Raw genomic sequence first — 14,498 nt, forward strand, 5'->3', positions numbered from 1 at the left:
CATGTATCTCGATTGTAATAACAATGCTATTTGAATTATAAAGGCTGTGTTTATACTTTTGCCTGAAAGTATTATTATGCCTCCTGTGCTGTCGTTTATGTATATGTATATATAACCTGAAAGTTCGCAGTCGTCGGCTTCAGCCCCCACGCATATAATGCGGGGGTGTTCGCAAAAGCGCGCCTTCACACTTGATCCAACGTCTTGGTCCATTAAGGAGGTGGTAGTGCGGCGAACGAGGCAATCAGACTATATTGCTTTAACACTTTCACTTAACCATAGGAGTTTGACAGTGGGGCTACTATATAGCCCCTGGTATTTCCGCGGCTATCCGAATATGGTGCACGTACGTACATGACCGGGAAAACCGGTCCTTCGTTAATGCGGAGGAATCCTGAAGATTCTGATGAGTCATCGAGTGGTTGACCAGTCTCACGCTTTATCATGACAGTCAGTTTTCGGCTTTCTCTACTGAGGTGCTCGACTGGATGAACCAGGGCACAATCGCAGTAGTTCTCCCGGTGCCACCTTAGCCGACAGAGCGGAACGTAAGGTAGCAGAACACGGGAGTCGGGCAAACCCAACATTTGACCAAAGACATGATTCGGAGCTGATGCATATAAGGCCAAACTCGCGACGCCGAACACTCCCTAAGGTATTCGGTCTTTACAACCTATACCGGGCTGAGTAACGCCCTTGATAATGAACCATGAGTGTCCAGGTACGTGCATCATTCTGACGTGGCGAAATGCCAATAACGTCAGCATCGCTCTCGGTTATGCTGAGTATCCGGAGGATGTGAAGCAACAAGAGACAGTAAAAAAGGTTTATGCATGGTCTTAATCTAAAAAGAAACCTTTGAGCGGGGCCCTGCTGCACGTCTGCGCCTGTGTCTCCGTTGTGCCGTATCCTGGAAGGGTGTAGCACGATTATCATCTGTAAAAGAGAAGAACTTAGGTGAAAGTTGTCGTGCGAAAAATTGGTTATTCTCAATAAACCATTAAAATTCAAGATAAGTTGGGCCGAGCCGAACTGTAGTCCTTTTTACACGCGGGAAGCCCCTGGTACCGCCTATGGGGGTATATCCATCAAACCAATCTCAGCTTTATCTAAGCTGTTACAGCTGGTGGTGCACCGGACTCGTCTAGCCGTGTCCGTGGTCTTGATGACCGATCTTTTACTCTGGTTGGAGAGGCCATTTAGTGTTCGGCTGATAAAGCCGCCACACGTTCTTCCGCGCGTAAGGAACGCTCAACATTTCCGCTAACTGTGATGATGCCACGTGGACCGGGCATCTTGAGCTTAAGAGAAGCGTAGTGCAGTACTGCATTAAAACAAGCGAAAGCTGTTCTTCCGAGTAGTGCTTGATAGCCGCTTCAGAATGGAGCGATGTCGAAGGTTAACTTTTCACTTCGGAAGTTGTCGGGAGAACCGAATACAACCTCTAATACTAGAGAGCCCGTACAGTGGGCCTCTGGGCCTGGTATTACTCCTTTAAAGGTAGCATTGCTTTGGCTAATTCTCATTGGGTCTATCCCCATTTTGCGGACTGTGTCCTGATATATCAGATTAAGACTACTGCCGCCGTCCATGAGGATTCGGGTGAGATGGTATCCGTTGATTATTGGGTCTAGCACCAAGGCAGCCAGTCCTCCGTGCCGGATACTTGTCAGGTGATCCCTGCGATCAAAAGTGATCGGGCAGGCCGACCAAGGGTTGAACTTAGGGGTGACGGGCTCTACGGCGCGTGTGTCTCGGAGTGCATGTTTGCTTCTCCTCTTCGTCACGTGAATCATGTTCACTGTTTTGACCTCTGGTGGGAACTTTTTCTGTCCCCCAGTGTTTTGCTGACGAGGCTCATCCTCGTCTTCGCTTGGTGTCTCCCTCCCCTTGTGTTCGACGTTTAGCTTACCGGCCTGCTTGAAGACCCAGCATTCTCTATGGGTGTGATTTGCAGGTTTGTCGGGGGTGCCATGAATCTGACATAATTTGCCTAGAATCCTGTTTAGGCTGGACGGTCCATCTCTGTTGCCTTTGAAAGGCTTTTTCCGCTGACCGGGTCGAGAGCCTCTGAATCCGGCGTTTACCGCTGTGTTGTCTGGGATGTCTTCGTTATTTCGACGCTTGCTTTTACTGCGTCGTGGTTTTCCGTTGCCATCCCTGACTTTGGATGTGCCTGGGTCGCTGGTGCTACTACGGGCTAGCCAGCTATCTTCGCCCGCGCAAACGCGGGTCATGAGGCTTGTTAGGGCTGCAATTGTTCTCGGTTTTTCTTGGCCGAGGTATCTGGCGAGCCATTCGTCGCGGACGCTGTGTTTGAAAGCTGCTAAGGCTTCGGCGTCCGGGCAGTCGACGATTTGATTCTTCTTGGTGAGAAATCTGTTCCAAAGCTTTCGGGCTGACTCTCCGGGCTGTTGAATTATATGACTTAAATCGTGTGCATCCGGAGGTCGGACATAGGTCCCTTGAAAGTTAGCCCTGAAAGCATCCTCAAGCTCCTACCAACTTCCAATTGAATTTTCGGGGAGGCTCTTCAGCCAGTACCGAGTTGGTCCTTTCAATTTGAGGGGCAAGTATTTGATGGCGTGGAGATCGTCTCCGCGAGCCATATGGATATGAAGGATGAAGTCCTCAATCCAGACCCCAGGGTCTCTCGTTCCGTCGTACGCCTCTATGTTCACGGGTTTGAATCCCTCTGGAAATTCGTGATCCAGCACCTCATCGATGAAACATAGGGGGTGGGCGGCACCCCTGTATTTGGATGTGTCATGGCATTCCGACGGTTGTAGTGTTCGGTTTTGATTATGCACTGGAGCGCGTTTCCTAGATCCGTAGATGGATCTGGTCACGCCGGCCTTTTGATGCAAGTCCTCACGTGAATCGTTGCTGACCTATGTGCGGCATCATTAGCCTCTCTATCGCGGCCACGAGGTTGTCGATCCGACCGATCGGCCGTTTTATTTTTCGGCTGTGTGGACTCTAAGGCCTCATCATCGAATTCAGGCAACAACTTGCGCTTTGGATAGCTCTTTGTGTGGCGACTACCACCATACTTTTCTTCGGTGTCGAGCACTTTGTTCCATCTACTATTGAGCGTATTCTGCACGGCCTTAAGCCTTTGCTTCTGCTTCTTCAGACTCCTCGCGGTGGCAATAAGCCTTCTACGGAGGTTCTCTTGTTCCAAGTGCCTTTCCGGAATGATGTGTGCATCGTCGTCCGGACTGTTTTCCTCTCCGGAGAGAGGTTGATGAGCTTTATCCTCGGCGTCGCCTTGATCGGACAGCGGCTCCGTACTATGTTCGCCGTCCGCTGGTTCATCATGCTCTGTCGCTGGGTCCGTGTGGTCGTCATTTCCTCTGGAGTCGACCGGGGTGTTATTTTTTCTTGCGCTGTTATCGCTGTTTTTGCCGAGGCGGGATTTGGAACGTCGCCTATGCCGTCGCTTTGGTTGCTTCTCGAGGGAGCTATCCTTCGCTGCATCCTTCCGTTCCTCGTCATTGTTTTCTTTGGGTGTATCCACCATATATATGTCGTGTGATGAAGTGGCGGTCCAGCGCCCTGTGGGCGGTGGTTCCTGTTCCTCTCCTGCATCGTTGTCCATACCGTCGATGTCTTCGGAGTCGAAATCGAGCATGTCAGTTAAATCGTCGACAGTGGCTATTAAGTGGGTGGTGGGTGGGTAACGAATTCTTCGTCGTCCGCTTCCCATTCTAGCCGGACACAGTTTGGCCAAGGGTCTCCTGACAAGGAGAGAGACCTTAATGAGTTTACCACGTCGCCCAGTGGTGAGTGCTGAAAGATATCCGCAAAGGAAAACTCCATGATCGGTGCCCCATCAGATTCGATAGGCACGTACGCAGGCGGTTCGGAGCCCGTGGCCGGGGACAAATCCAAGTATCCGGCACAACGGGTCTCGCAACAGGTGAAGTCAGTATTCGGCTCTATCGCCACTGAGTGTGCAGCCTCCGTGGCGCGGTCCATCCACCCGTCCTCGGATGGCGCAATTTGTTCCGAATTGAGGGCCGGAGTAGTTGCAGGTGCGATCTCCAGAACACTGTCCGACGGCAAAGCTAGGTCATGCTCGTCGTGATTGTGCGGCGCACCTGACATGGGCTCGAATCCGTCGAAGATCAAGTCTCCACGGATGTCGGGAGTATAGTTCAAGTTTCCAAACCTGACCTGATGGCCAGGGGCGTAACTCTCGACCTGCTCCAGATGTCCAAGCGAGTTGGCATGCGGTACGAAGCCGCCGAATACGAAGATCTGTCCGGGGAGGAAAACCTCACCCTGGATCGCATCGTTGCCGATGATCGAAGGAGCCATCTAGCCTTACGGTGACGGCACAGTGGAACTCTCAATGAAAGCACCAATGTCGGTGTCAAAACCGGCGGATCTCGGGTAGGGGGTCCCGAACTGTGCGTCTAAGGCGGATGGTAACAGGAGGCGGGGGCCATGATGTTTACCCAGGTTCGGGCCCTCTCGATGGAGGTAATACCCTACTTCCTGCTTGATTGATCTTGATGATATGAGTATTACAAGAGTTGATCTACCACGAGATCGTAGAGGCTAAACCTAGAAGCTAGCCTATGGTATGATTGTTGTTCTTGTCCTACGGACTAAACCCTCCGGTTTATATAGACACCGGAGGGGGCTAGGGTTACACAGAGTCGGTTACATGGGAGGAGATCTACATATCTGTATTGCCAAGCTTGCCTTCCACGCCAAGGAGAGTCCCACCCGGACACGGGACGAAGTCTTCAATCTTTTATCTTCATAGTCCAACAGTCCAGCTGTCCGAGGACCCCCTAATCCAGGACTCCCTCACGCATAAACTAGGGTTTAAGCTTCTGTCACTCTAGCAACCCATCATCTAATAACTAATCCACAATGCCTTCCCTTAGGCCCAAAGATGGTGAAGTGCCATGTAGTCAATGTTCACATGACACCACTAAGTGAATCACAACATACATATCATCAAAATATCGAACACATATCAAGTTCACATGATTACTTGCAACATGACTTCTCCCGTGACCTCAAGAACAAAAGTAACTACTCACAAATGATAATCATGCTCAAGATCAGAGGGGTATTAAATAGCATAATGGATCTGAACATATAATCTTCCACCAAATAAACCATATAGTAATCAACTACAAGATGTAATCAACACTACTAGTCACCCACAGGTACCAATCTGAGTTTCCGGTACAAAGATTGGACACAAGAGATGAACTAGCATTTGAGAGGAGATGGTGCTGTTGAAGATGTTGATGAAGATTGGCTTCCCAAAGATGAGAGGGTTGTTGGTGATGACGATGGCATCGATTTCCCCCTCTGGGAGGGAAGTTCCCCCGACGGAATCGCTCCGCCGGAGGGCAGAAGTGCTCCTGGCCAAGTTCCGCCTCGAGACGGTGACGCTCCATCCCGAAAGTCCTCTACTTATATTTTCTAGGTCAAAATGACCTATATACCAGAAGATGGGCACCAGAGGTGGGCCAGACGGGCCACAACCCACCAATGCACGCCCTGGTGTCTTGTGGTCACCAGGTGGGCCCCCTCCGGTAGTTATTTGCTCCAGTACTTTTTATATATTCCAAAATAATTCTCCGTAAATTTGCAGCTCATTTGTAGATGTGCAGAATAGGTGTCCTGACGTAGCTTTTTCAGGTACAGAATTCCAGCTGATGGTATTCTCCCTCTTTGTTTAAACCTTGCATATTATGAGAGAAAAGGCATTAGAAATACTCCCACTACTAGGGAAAAGCCTAGCACTAGCGCGGGTATTTGGTGTATTAGTAGCGCGGGTGACCGCACCAACGCTACCGCTAAGTGCTTTAGCAGTAGCGTTTTCCTGTCCAGCGCTAAAGAGCGCTACTACTATATTTTCTCATATATTTTTTTGCTGCATATTTGCGATGTTTTTGTAGGTTTTATATAGTATTCTAATCATATCATAAACATGCAATATGCTCATCATATCATACACATAATAGTCTCATCATATCATCCAACACAAATCATGTCGTCACATCATAATCACGATATAGCTATACAAGTTACATGACATGTCTCATGATACATAATGTAGTACTTCTTGAGGCGTCGGCTCGTATCCCCTCTCTCGCACTAGCATGAACCTAAACTAACTACTGGTTGTCGCTCCGAAACCGGAAACCGGTACACCTGGGCCTGACACTCCGGCCACTCGTCGTATACTCCTGGCGTAGCACTTCTTCGTCATCAATGATCTATGCACCTGCATCGTCACATGAGTCGATGATATGCAACATATACAGTTGAGCAACAGAAAGAGACAGACTTGGCAAAAATAGAAGCAACATATCATAAGCATAAATAACAAAGTTCATCGTACCCAAAATGCCCTAACTAGAGTGATCTTCGCAAGTTGAGGAGGACAGTTTAATTACATCACAAATAAAGTTTCGTCGTGGATAACTCAAAGTTTCGTCATTCAGAAAGTATGGACTAAACAGACACATTGTCATATATCGACAATCACTCCAACATGTGGCGCCATCCATCCAAGTCAGGGAGATAGTCCCCGACCTTAGTGAAAGGCTTCAGGTCGAGACGCTGAGCGGCTACGCGTGTTCGGACGTCTTCCCGCAACATTTGCCCTTCCTCGTAGAACATCCCTGTTTTTTGAGGACCTCCTTCATGATGATTTGGGTAAGTTCACGCTGGATGTGATAGAACTCGGCTCGAAGTCGATGATCCGAGATATCTCATGCATTCTTTGCCCATTGCAGAATATGGGCATCGCCGGATGTAGGTGACATGTGAAGGTTCTGCTGATCCCGTCTGTACTACAACATGTGGTGTAGGACATAGAATCCATCACTAAGAGTATCACTCAGTTGCTGGATGCAGCAGAAGTCGGTCTTATGGCCGAAGGCGGGCCTGTCGTTCATTGCCTTCTTGGTATTGATCTCTCCACCCCGTACGCCATAGTAAAAGATAGCACTGTCGAGAACAGACTTGATGTGGGTGTAATCCTTTTTGTTCATGTTCTTCGACGAGTCCAAGTAAAGAGCGTGGGAGTATCGAGGGTAAGGGATGATGAGGATGGCGTGCCCGCCGCTGCGCAAAATAAGTACACCTCAAATTAATTAGCCTCCACCATGCAAATGAACGATTGAAATGGAAGGAAGGATATCCGTGCAGATGACTTACTTGGGATGATAAGGCATGAGAATCGTCTCCTTGTCCTTATTGGCGACCATGAAATCGACGATGTAGTCCCTCGCGTATCCACGGTGCTCTGCGCAGACTGCCAAGAAGCCCTCGTGCATGAAGTACGGGTCAGCGACACAGATATAAGGTATCTGCTCAATCCCGATGATGTAATTCATGTACAAGGCATAAAGGCGGACAAACGTAAAATCCAGCTTCTTCAAGTGAGACATGTCGAAGATGTAATCGAATCGAAGGAAGAACTTCTCCGCGGGGAATGTGTCAACGTACAACCTTTGCCGCGGCAAGTTAACCATGTAGAGTGGGTATCCTGGATTTTCCGAGGCGATGAGGCTTTTCTCTCTCCGCAGCACATCATCATGAAGTCTCCTTAGATCGCCGTATATGGCCTCTACCGCTGCCTTAGGTAGGATTGGTTCACCGGGAATATACCATTTTGCCGCACCGGGGATAGGTATACGGTCTTGAACCCGAGGCTGCTGAGGCGGCTGGATCATAGAAGCAGCTTTATTATTGTCTTTCCTTGCTCTCTTCCTATGCTTCTTTGGTACTGGAAGGTCGTCTATAATATGCTCAGCCTCTGGAGGCAGCAATTCAGGCACCGACTCATGATGCTCAAACCCTGAGTACTCATACTGTTGAGCCATCAAACCTCCGTTGTTATAGGTGCCAGTATTGAGATATTGTAGAGTGTCATCATCATCCTTGTCGATGGCATCATGCATTGCTTCTTCGATGGCGGCGACGTCATCAGCGACTAATGGAGCCTCTTCCTCACCCCGTCCACTATCACCCGGCACGACAGGCGACGCTAATTGGGTAGGTGGGGTGTTGATGTTCATACCTTGCTGAGGTTGCGTGATCGTGGTGGGTGTCCGGCCGCCTCCAGACGAAGCAGACTCTTTGGCCACAATAGGACCCAAGTCTTGCAATCACCAAGCCGCCGCGGGGTCTCGTTGTCATCTCCCCCTAGTACCGAAGGAGCCAAATTCTCGTGGCCCGGTTTGACACTGGCCACGGAAACCTTGAAGACGTCAGGGGGGATCGGCCGGCTCTAGAACAATGGTTCCTTCGGCTTCACTATGTCACCTTCCCCAGGTCCACCTTCTGGCCGCTGATAGAGTACAGTATGGTGCACGGGGTTTCATGGGCCTGCAAAGACATGTCTGCAACGTGACACATCCGAAAGGTAATGGAAACGGGAGATTATACATTTATTGAAGAGGGCCAGTGCGACAGGTACCGTAAGGGCGTCGAGCTTAGCCAAAGACGAAGCACCGCCAAGCACGTCCAAGACGGAGGACGGACTGCTATGAGCAGGTGCGGGAGCCGGTGCAGGAGCAGGTGTTGGTGCAACACTAGTCGAGCTGCTCCGGAAGAAGTCGGCAAGGGGAAAGTCCGCTGCATCTTTATTGGATTTTTGCCTGCTCCAACTAACGATAGCAGGAACCAAGACACCACACATAGCTGCCATCTCCCGTTTTGCGGCAGCTACTGCTGCTTTAACTGTCTCACTTGATTTCTTCTCAACCGCAATCTCAACCTTCTTGTCGATGTTTTCTTTAGTTAACCTCCGTCTTTCCTTTCTCTCCTCCGTGGTCTCACGGTAGTACTTCTTCCACGTGGTGCCGTCTCTAACACCGTGCACACGTCCATATGACGACCGAGTGTCCACCGGGAGTCGTTTCAATATGTTCAAGGCCCGGTTGAATGGGGTGCCCCACTTGGGCCTCACCAACGCCTCAGACAGCGAGTCACTTTCGGCCGCAATCCTGTGCTGCTCGCTTTGCAAAAGGAACAAGGATCGTTTACAAATTTAACTAAACGTGCAGTCGAATTGATCAGAAACTAAATTTACCAGCACTCTCATGAACTCCGTCGTGACCGCGTCTGTCTCGAAAACCTTCTTCACTGAGTCCCAACGATACCGGGCCATGAGGACGTCACGCTCCTGCGGGAGGGTGAACTCCGCCAAGGGGTCTGGGATGCCCAGACTTTCGTGTTCCGTGTCCTCCTTGGCTCATATGGACCTCTTCCCCGCGTAACCACAGCTTCCAAGGTGGTGGCACCCCATGTTCCTCTCTTGAATCCCCTTCATGTACTTCGACTTTTCTTTGGCAGATTCGGCATCGCAAGCCGCCTTGACTATTTCAAACTACTCTTCTGTAATTGTCGGATTATCCTTTACAATCTCGGAGTAGGGTTCCTTTTTGTCGATGATCCTTGCTTTCACCCTTACTTTCCAGGCGGCCAACGCGTCGCTAAACTTTCTCATGGCGCGTTTGTTTATCTTTTTCATTGTCGGGTCTTTATCTGGATCAATATATTTCTTTTCATCCCGGCCCGGGAACAAGAATACCTGGTGCAGCTTCGTTAGGAGGGAGGGCCTCATATTTTCTATCTTCCCTAGTTTCTCATCAATGATGGTGGCGGTTGTCCGTACGATGCATCCTATTTGGTTGTTGTAGCATGCTCGCGCTTCCGCGGGCTCTTTTGACTCAAAATTGCTGCCGTCCACCTCCGTGACCACCACTCTAGGCCTCTTGTGCTCTCCTTTGTCAATTCACTTCTCTAGTCTCTTATGTTTTAATTTTTCACACCACCTAGTACCCAAAATGGGGCTAAGGCTGGCTTGTAATTAACCATGTAATTACTGTATAGTTTGCTACTTTAATACAATCTCGCAGTAGGAGCCTTCCCTACTGTTTCACGATCAAAAAACAATCTTCAAAACATGAGTTAAATTATTGCACCAACAGTTGGTGATGATGATAGTTTCGAATTCCCCTTCTCGAGGTGATGGATATCCGACAGAATCAGTTGTCGGAGGGCACAAGTGCTCCGCCTCAGTTCCACCTTGCAGACAGAGGCAAAAAACTCCCAAAAAATCCATGATGTTTTTAGATTAGTTCTAAAGTTATGGCAAAACTGCGTCAAAAGGCGGTGCATGGGGCCTCTGTGCTGCTCCACGACGCCAGCCAGGGATCGCGTGGGCCTGTCGTGTGGAGCTCCTGTGGGTCCCCTCAGGCCCATCTTCTGGCTCATGGCTTCTTTTCCTCCTAAAATAATTTACTAAATTTTCATCGCTTTTGGAGCTTCGGAAAAATACTTTTGCTTCTATTCTTTATTTTGACTTGTTTCTAGCTCTCTGGATTTTTCTGAGAATTTTCCTCTCCGTGTATTATATGCAAATTGAAGGGAAAATGCATTGGAATTGAGCGTTAATGTGCAAAATATCATTGATAAAGAATAAATTATAATTAGAAATAGTTATGCAAAATTGGCGTATCAGCCTCCTAGGCGGTAAGAATAAGGCACGAAAGCTTTCTTGCTTGTGGTGTGCTCTGGAATGTTTGTAAAGGTGTGGTGGTCGCCTTCAAGGCCAACCTCAAGTGATTATTTGACGCACAACCGTTGGGGGTGACTTAAACAGAAAATAGGGTGAGCCACTTGGTGGCGCTATGGAGCTTTTGCTTTGGCACCCTCCAACGGAGATTAGCACTCCCCAAAGCGTGTGAACTTTGGGATAAAATCCGCGTACTCGACTCACTTGTGGTTTATCCTTTCCCATACATTTACTTGCTTTTTAGGTTTGTTGACTTGCTAATTACTAGTTTGTTGCCTAGCATACCTTGCTTTGAGCTTGTTTGCCATATAGGTTGTTCTCACCAAGTTGCATATCTAGGGAACTAATTTTATCTGCATTGACCTAAAATTAGAATTTAGCCTTAAAATTTGTAGTCTCCTATTCCGCGCCCACCATCCTTTGTAGTCAACCTCTCGATCCTTTCAACTGTTACCAGAGCTTTGGCTCTTTATTCGGGCTTATAACTACATAAAGAGATTTTGATCGATCATGGGATGGGAATGGATATGGGGAATAACAACCCGTGGGGGTGCTGTTGGAGCACCTGCCAAGCTTCTCAGCGCTGCTCCGCCACCATGGCTCATGTGCTTCTACTCAATAGCATGTTGTGGACATCGAACGGTGCACCAATGGTGACTTGGGTTTGTTCATCACGTGCAATCTTATATTCTTTTATCAGCTTGGAAGAGAACTTCCTCAACATCTTCCATTATTCGGCTGTGTGGTTTTATTTACAAAGTAAGGTGAAAGGCTATTTCGAAAGTATTATTCATAAGTGGGGGTGGATGCTAGCTCTAAGTTCTAATGGAGAACTCGAGACTAGAGCCATCAATCCCAATTTGATAACTCACAAGTCCAGCAATCATAGGACTCCCTCTGCTGACACCTCCGAGTTCAGGAAGGGCAGCCTAGAGATGCTACATGGACGGAGCCTTACAAGGTTTTACAGGGTTCGATCAAGGTGGAAAACTGTGATTGGACAAAGGGATGGGAGGGGCCCCACCCATCGGGGGGGCATCTTTAGTTGGTTAGGAAGAGGTCTGTAGAAGCCTGTATGACCCCGTACGTCTAGCATTTTTGATTAGATAAAGGCCAACGCTAGGCGCCGGTCGCCGCGCATCCGTTGGATCAAAACTCCCTGCCCCGTCCGATGCAACCTGTGTAACCGTCAGCTCGAATCGTTCTTGCCTTGAAAAAGTCAAACACGAGAAGGATAGAACAGAGGGGACGCCGCGTCCGCACAGGCCGAACTCCACACTCGCCGGCGGCCTGCACTCATCCTTGGCTTCCCTCACTTGCCAGCCACCCATGCCCCGCGTTCTCCGGCCTCTCGTGCCGCCGCGCTCGTCGGGGGCCGCTCATGCTTGACGGTCGGCAATCGATTGGGGTTGCAGCTTCTCTTCGGTGCCCGCTCGTGCTTGCTGGTCGGCAATCGATTGGGGTTGCAGCTACTCGCCGGCTAGTCATAGCTTCTTCGCCAACTCGTTGCAGCACCACTATTCATCGTGTACCTCTCACCGGCGTCACTTGAGGCACCATGGTCAGCTCATGACGGTCGAAGCTTTGTCAGACGTCGGTTGGAGCCTTGCCATAGCCGATTGCAGCTTTTCACATTCATTCGTAGCTTATGTCGTCTTTTGTTGAAGCCTTTTTTGTCGTCAGTTGAAGCTTTTTCATCAACGGTGGTAGCTTTCTCAGACGCCGGTTGCAGCTTCTGTGGTGCCGGCCCAAGCTTCCCTCATCCCTCCGGTTGAAGCTTTTTTCTCGCCGGTTGTTGCTTTTTCAAGTGCCGGGTGCGGCAACCTTGGCTAGTTGTCATGCCGACAGCACCTCGCTCCAGCATTGGCAGTTTTCAGTTGCAACACCTGTGGTCGCCGTCTTCGGGTGCACGGTTGTAGCATCCCAGGAGAAAACACCGCCGCGGCTCGCGTGGCCATGGCCCCATCCAGCGCCTCTCCTAGCAGCACTCTCGTCATGCGCTTCCCGAGGGTAACCATGATGAACTGATGGCATCTCTAGGGGAGTTCGTGCATGCCGCCACAGCTGAAGTGGAAGGAAAGATGGGGAGGTGGCTCGCCGACCATGATGGGGGAGAGTTTGGAAAAGTGCAACCATGGAGAAGACGAGGGAGAGAACGCCCTAGGCATGATGAACAGTGATGAGGAAGAGATAGCGAGAGGACGCACGGAGAAGACGATGTGGAGAAGAGGATAACGTTTGAGGGGCTGAAGTGGTGGGTGGGCCAGAAAAAATGCGTGTGCAGGCGTGAGGTCTATAATCGCGATCAAATGGTTGGCGTGAGACCGGCGCAATCATTCGGCCAGCAGTCCGGCAGCAAACGTTTCCCTTAGATAAAGGAGGTAAGGTGTTGGTCTCGATTACTTGCTCAGTAGAAAAGCGGACATTGGGAGGCGATCTATAATCGCGATCAAAGGTGTTGGTCTCGATTACGGAGGACAAGATGAGCGTAGTTTACGGAGGACCTGTCGAGGCGATTGGGAGGCGATTGCAGGGTGCGTCCGCCCTGTTCATATCTCCGCTGAGTAGATCCGAGTCGAAGGAGGAAAGACAGCAAGATGAATCGAAGGAGTGCTCTCCCAGGAAGGGAGATATGCTAGGATCGCGAACCATGCGGATCGGATCAGAGGACATCGGGCAAAGGTATGTCTTACAGAAGAGAGAAAGGAAAGAAACCCTAGCTATCTTGAGGAAGAATCGTAGGGATATGTACTTGAAGGAGGTCGGATCAAAAATGCAGAAATTGAGGGAGATTCTCGATCTGAAACTAAGAAACTGGATCAAGGGGGAATGGAAAAATTGGCCGATCCACCAGACGAGGGAGGGGGAATGGATCTGGTATCAAGTGATTGACTGTAAAATCCTGGGCAGGGCGAGCAAACCTTTCCAATTGCAAAGGATTCAGTAGCTACGATAATTCTAGAGATGAGGGATATAAAGGTGGAGGAGGGAGGGCACTCCCCTCACCAATTTCAACCCAACTCGTCCTCAGGAAAGGCCCAAGCCATGGCCGAGAACAACCCCCTGAAGAGCAAGAAGCCGATGGACCAGTGCGAGGAGGTAGCCTTGAACGGCAAGGCTAGCCTAGGAGTGAGGCCAATGGAGCGCGGTGGCCCGTCCCATGGCGGGGCTGACCTGTACCGCACTCCGGGAACCAATGGGGGGCAGGATCCCTAGTTCACAAGGTATGGCAATGCTGCAATGGTGGTAACCCCAGTGCTTCCAGTGGACATGAGGGAACAAGCAGCGAACATGGTGGCCCTTGATCTCTCAAAGGAGACGGCTGCCATGCGTTCGAGGTGGATATGGGGGTTGAGGGGGCGCCTCAACTACTCACCGCTCAAGAATAACAGATTCATCCTCGAGTTCGAGCGCGAAGGGGACCTCCGGTTCAGCCTCAACAACGGTCCTTGGACACACAAAGGGGACCCGTTCCTGATGGTGGTTGTGGATGGAGGTGCAAGGCCAGGTGATGTGGTGGTCGTGCACATGCCTATATGGACACGCATCTTTGACGCCCCCAATCATGTTCTTCGAGAAGGTGGCACGTAAGTTGGGTAGTGAGCTTGGAGAAGTTCTTGAAGTGGATGCTGATAGGGAGGGGAGGATTTGGGGAGAGTCTATTAGAGTCAGGATCAATCATGATGTTGATGTACCACTGGTTAGCAAGCTAGAGTTCCATGACTATGGGGAAGATGTGATGTATCGCCTCAATGTTAAATATGAGAGGCTTCCCCAGTTCTATAGTTTTTGTGGGCACCTCGGGCATGGCCAACGCGAATGTAAGCTGCCGGCACACCTCCAAAAGATGAGGTTCTCGGCAGCGCTGCGTGCCTCCCCGTTTAAGAGAAGTACTATGAGAGGGGGGTTCGTCATGCCAGAGGCAGCTAGCGCT

This window comes from Triticum aestivum, chromosome 1D, assembly GCF_018294505.1.
Source record: "Triticum aestivum cultivar Chinese Spring chromosome 1D, IWGSC CS RefSeq v2.1, whole genome shotgun sequence".
Classification (NCBI taxonomy): Eukaryota; Viridiplantae; Streptophyta; class Magnoliopsida; order Poales; family Poaceae; genus Triticum; species Triticum aestivum.